The sequence below is a fragment of the Bidens hawaiensis genome, unplaced genomic scaffold, assembly GCF_021521415.1.
Source record: "Bidens hawaiensis isolate Kalapana, Puna unplaced genomic scaffold, B.hawaiensis_p1.1 tig00055187_1, whole genome shotgun sequence".
NCBI classification, from domain to species: Eukaryota; Viridiplantae; Streptophyta; class Magnoliopsida; order Asterales; family Asteraceae; genus Bidens; species Bidens hawaiensis.
The window spans coordinates 1-6,221 of NW_027499971.1; positions in this window are offsets into that span (position 1 = coordinate 1).

The window sequence follows — 6,221 nt, forward strand, 5'->3', positions numbered from 1 at the left end:
TTAGATTCTTCATCGTTTCACTACAATGAGTGGCATGAAACGATGCACCGGAATCCATCACCCAAGAATCAACGTTACTCTCAACACTGAGAACTAAAAACTCATCACTACTGACTCCGTCATCTATGTTGTCTTCTGTAACGTTCACCTCTTTCTTACCATTCGGACACTGTTTCCTGAAGTGTCCCTTCTCTTTACAACCCCAGCATTCAATATCTTTACGAGTCCTAGACTGACTCCTCTTCCTGCTCCCACTGCCTCGTTTTGCCCTACCTCTGCCTTCTTTTACTAATATATTACCTGCTGATTCACCTGAACTTCTGCGTCTTAAATCTTCTCCAAGAATCAAGTCCCGAATCCCATCAAAAGTAATTTTTGTAGACGAACTACAAAACGCAGTCACTGTTTTCGACCAACTGTTGGGCAAAGAGGATAATAACAAAAGACCTTGAACTTCATCATCAAACTTAATGCTGACTGACATTAAGCGGGAGAGGTTCGAATTAAGAATATTAATATGCGTTGTAACTGACCCACCCTCTTTCATTCTTGTTGTCACCAGCTCTCTGATAAGATAGACCTTATTCGCTGCCGAAGGCTTCTCATACATGTTGGATAGCGCCTCCATCATACCACAGGTTGTGGTTTCTTTCATGACGTTAAACGCCACATCTTCCGACAACGACAATGTAATACAAGCCCTAGCTTTCTTGTCTAACTTCTTCCACTCTGCTTCTGACAAATTTTCTAGTTTTTCATCCTCAAACACTACATCCAAGTCTTTCTGACAAAGAAGCTCTTCAATTTGCATCTTCCACCAACCAAATTTCTGTCCATCAAACTTCTGTATAGAAACTTTTCCGTCTTCTGTCATGACAATGACTAAAACGAAAACTTGGATAAAAAACAGAGATAGACACGGCAACGAACGGGCCTAAACTCAGCGATTGTTCTACTGAACTCTGTTAAACAATCAACCTATTTTAAACGCCACGGAATAACGAAATGAAAATAAAAAATTGAAACTTTAAATACTGAAACGATATAATCTGACAAACGCGGTTGACACTAACTCTTCGTTTCTTTAAAGCTTCTTCGGACTTAACAACTGTTGTTCAATAAGAAATAGAATATTGATTTATTTGTCCTGGCTCGTCCTTTACACAAAATATTATGATTTTGACTCAAATTCTCTTTGTTAAACTGGCCAGAGAATTTCCAAACCAACTCAAATTAAAGAAAAGCTCATGCCCTTAATTCTTATTCCACATCTCCAAGCTTGTTCTTTCCATAAAAGATATAAAATAAAACCTCAAATTTAGTGGCGTGAACTCCACAAAACAAAAAAGAATAAATTAAACTTCCTTCTTCGTGGTCAAACACGAAGAGCAAATAGCGATCCGTGGAACAAAATATTTTGGCAACACTTCTTTTATTTCTACTTATTTCTAGCTTCCTATCCAACGAACGCACTTGCGATTCGGCCAAAGAAGTTGCCCTTCGATAAGATCTGAAACAATTTCTAGCGGCGGTCTAACGGTGGTGATGCGGTGCTTGACAGAACCATAGTCGCGATCGTCGGGCAAGGTTTAGGGGCGGCGAAACAACATCGTAAACCCTAATGGTGATCAGAAAACCGTAGCGGCGGAAACCTAGCAAGGTAGGGTGGCGGCAGAAGGTTTGGCGGCGAATCGGCTGGTTCTCGTGTTTTTGGTGTGATTCGAACCTAAGCTCTGATACCACTTGTTAGGAATAAACAGACACACGAACGGAACACCAACACGAAAGCAATAACGAACACGAGGATTTAACATGGTTCGGTCTAAACTGACCTACGTCCACGGGTGGCAACTAGGTATATCTTTTATTGAGTGACTACAATTACAAGTACATAACAATCATATATATAGAGATACACCTAGGGTTTGTATCTTATTAAACAAGAAATCCAAACCAGGCCAGGCTTCGGTCTGTCCACCCTACACTCTTCTGCCCTTTGGACTTCAAATAATAAACCGGGCCAACAAGACTTACGAAACCCAACACTAATCACATGCCATTAGAATACAAATGTATGCTAACACAAATGTATTCTAATCACATGCCATTCGAATACAAAGGTATTATAATATAAGTTGAATGCTAACATAAATGTATTCTAATCATATGCCATTCAAATACAAATGTATGCTAACACAAATGTATTATAATCACATGTCATTAGAATACAATTGTATGCTAACACAAATGTATTCTAATCATATGCCATTCAAATACAAAGGTATTCTAATACAAGTTGAATGCTAACACAAATGTATTCTAATCATATGTCATTCGAATACAAATGCATGCTAACACAAATGTATTCTAATCACATGCAATTAGAATACAAATGTATGCTAACACAAATGTATTCTAATCACATGCCATTAGAATACAAATGTATGCTAACACAAATGTATTCTAATTTCATACCATTCGAATACAAGTTGAATGCTAACACAAATGTATTCTAATACCATTCGAATACAAGGTATTCAAATACAAGGCTATTAGAATAGACCAGACTTAACCATTTCTGGTGCAACCAAAGGAAGAGTATAAGATTAGGAAATTGATACGTGTAATTGATATACAATTAGTCATGCTCAATTGAATAAAGGGATCACTATTAACTCAGAAAGAAGCCGGAGACAGGTGAGTTTCTAGCCCCACTTCCTTTTTATGTTTTCGGGGCCGTGTGCATACTTAATGTGAATGTTAATACACTTAGCTTAAGTGATAAGTGTATTCTATATGTGATATATGCAATAGAATGTATGAATGTAACGGACGAATGCCTGTCGGTACGTGAACGATCTTTGGATATTGCACGTATCGCCATGGAGTATGATTGTTAGATAAATGATGTGAAGAACACCTAGAGTGTTCGTATATGTGTGGTATGTGTAAGAAGGTACACGAAAGTTATACGAGATCTACGTCCAGCATAGTAAGTTAGGATGGCAAATCTCTCTAAACTATTATTGGACCTAGACTCGATATGTGATAGCATAAATAAGGACTGTGAACCTTATTAGCGTTCTTTATATGGATATTATATAATTGAGTACGCGTTCCTTCTATGGAGTACCTTCTATGGACAATATATATGGTTCCTTTTATGGATCAGGTATAGAGCTCCTTCTATGGATAATATGTAGTGGTCCTTCTATGAAAAGTATACAGGGTCCCTTCAATGGGTGATGTTTAAGGATCCTTCTAGGGATAATATCTAGGGATCCTTCTATGGATAGTTTATATAGATCCTTCTATGGATGATACAAATTGTTACTTATATGGATAATAGTAATTGTTCTTCTAATAGATATTATGCAATGGTCCTCCTACGGATAATTATAAAGTGTTAGGAATGAAGTTCAGTATAAGTACGAATATGCATCTTCGGATACGTATACGTGAATGTATGAGAATGTATTGTACGTTGCCTGATTAACTAGTACTCACTCAGCTTAGCTGACTTTTAGTATGCACGTAGGTAAATATGTTTAATGAGTTAGCATGAGGATGACACATGACATGGATTGAACGGCTGGAATTCGAAGACGAAAGAAATGATGTTTTAAAACTATGATGTTTATGTTATGTTTAAAACGCAAGTTTGAATGTTATTATAACGAATGATTAAGTTAACGTTTCCGCGAAAGTTTTTAACTAACTCTGATTGTAGAACTGTGTTTATGAGTAAATCCGACATGAAATGTATGGCACCGGGATCGGGGTCTTACATTTAATGGCGAAATTAACCATATATTAATGTTTAGAGTTAGTGGAGATGTCGTTTTGGAGGAATTAATGAATCAAATGGTGAATAATATGAGGTTTTGGGTAGTTCACTGGAAAAATCGCCTCCGCCGGTTCAGTTAACCGAAAAAACGAACGGGACGGGGGAAGATGAGATGGGTGTTATTTTTTTATTATGATTTAAATGAAATGTTACACTTTAACCCCAAAACTTTCAATTAACCTTAAAAATTAAATTTAAAATATATTTACAATGTAAAACTTTAACTTTAAAATGTTTTATATATAAAAGAAAAGTTTGTTTTCTTGAATAATTTTCGAATTACACCTGGATAGTTCGGGAATCGATGCTTCGTTGTTTGAACAAAATAAATAGAGAACGAAAGAAGTATAATTTAAATTCATCGGGAATAGTATATAAATAATAAACGAATGATATGAATATATCAAAATGTTCTGGTCAAAAGTTAACAAACTAACTTTTGATCAAATTAGTGCGTGAGGCGAGGTGCTTAATGGTAAAAAGATTGAACACGAGGATATGATTACGAGGGGAAAAACTCTTGATTATGATAATCTTCGTTTCGGTCAAGAGTTTACAACGTAATCTTTAGTCGAATCTCTTCGATCAAAGATTATGAACTTAACTTTTGGTCGAATTACGCTTGATTATTATGATCTCCGGCACAAAAAACCCCGGACGGTGAAAACTATCACCGTCGATGTTATTAATAACAAAATCTGTGATTACAAAGGTTGGAGCTGATTAGTAATCGTGAACTAAGTGATACAATGAATACTAGCAGCTAGACGAGTCAGTTGTGTGTGACCTATCGATACTATCAGCTCGAATTTATAATAAGAAGATTACAACTGTTATTCCGATTATTCCGGAAACCCTAGACTAAGTCTTTAACAAGCCGTTACTGCCCACGTTGTTTGTTGACGAAGTTCAAGTAGCATTCCGTTGCAATCCACGTTCTTATAAACATATTTAACACGTGCTCTTATCTGCAAAACAATCAGAAAATATAGGAAAATTGAATTAGTCAACGTACCTTCCTCAGAATAACAGCTTAACTCAACATCCTTAAGTTAGGCTCAATTCCGAGGATAAAAATCCGCACCCAACACGAAACATCAAAGTGATTTGGTTGACGAGCATAATGGAAATACATAAAACAAAACTTGAAATATATATTTATACATATATTAATAAATAGAACCAAAAATTTTAAACGGGTCAGATTTTTGGGTTTGAAAAGTAACGAATGTTACAGATGCTGATTTGCTGGACTTTTGAGCACCTGCGGAACATATAAAAAAGATAAGTCTCCTATTATTTTTCCTTATTATAAATATTAATAGATCTTACTTGACATGTCGCTTGATGATTCTGAAAAGGATTCTTAAAAAGCTTTTACAGTTTTGGTTTTGAATGTTCTAATTTCAGGATCCAATGCTAGAAACTTTTTCACCCTCTCTTCCATACCGGGAAGTTCAGCAAACAGCGCAAAGTTATCCACTGAAAAAGAAAAACAAAAAGAAATTTATCAGAAAAAGGATGAGTTATCCTCAACAACTTATCAGAGGATCTAGGATCCTACCCTTCCTAATCCACTTTAAAGGTAAATCAACCCCACCAAGAATGGAGTCTCTTATGAAGAAAAAAATTGGTTTTTCTAGAATGAGCCATTTTGGGTGGTCTTATGGATAGGGGCTGAGTGATGAGGTTTGGATTTCAAGATAAATCGAGTGGTTCCATGGGTAACTAGGGTATACATGTACGCTAGTTCTAACAATCCGGACTCAATGTCTTCTTCTTCAATGATTCTTTCTACAATATGTAACTCCCTCCAAAGCATCGTCATCGCCTGGATGTAACTTATGCTGGTCAGTGTAAAGAAGTTTTGGGTGAACTCCGGAAAAAGGTACGAGTAGCCGATGAGAAAAGGGTGCGCCGGAAAACACACCCAGGTATTCAAATAGAAATCGCTTCTTGTAGAGAAGTTGAAAGGACTGAATACGGTGCTGGGTGGATATATAAAGGGGCCAAATCGTCGATCTCCGGGTCTGTAAAAATACAAATCTCAGAGGAAGGATTGGTAAGGAAATGGTGAGAGTGTCGGTTGTTCTATTCTGATTGCTTAGAAGAATAAATAGAAATAGAAGACATATTCAAATAAATTTACGAAAGAGAAAGAGAAGAAAGGATACCTGGTTTTTATGCTGAAGTGTGATTATAAAAAGATGAGAATGGTTGCATATATAGGCGAAAGGTAGTATAACGATGTATTCTATAGATATATTATCATTATATCTAGCATGTCACATCTAATATGTTTTTGCAGGCGATTTGAATTCAAAATGACAGCTGTGTACTCACAACTGTCATTCTGGGGGCAATTATTAGGGCA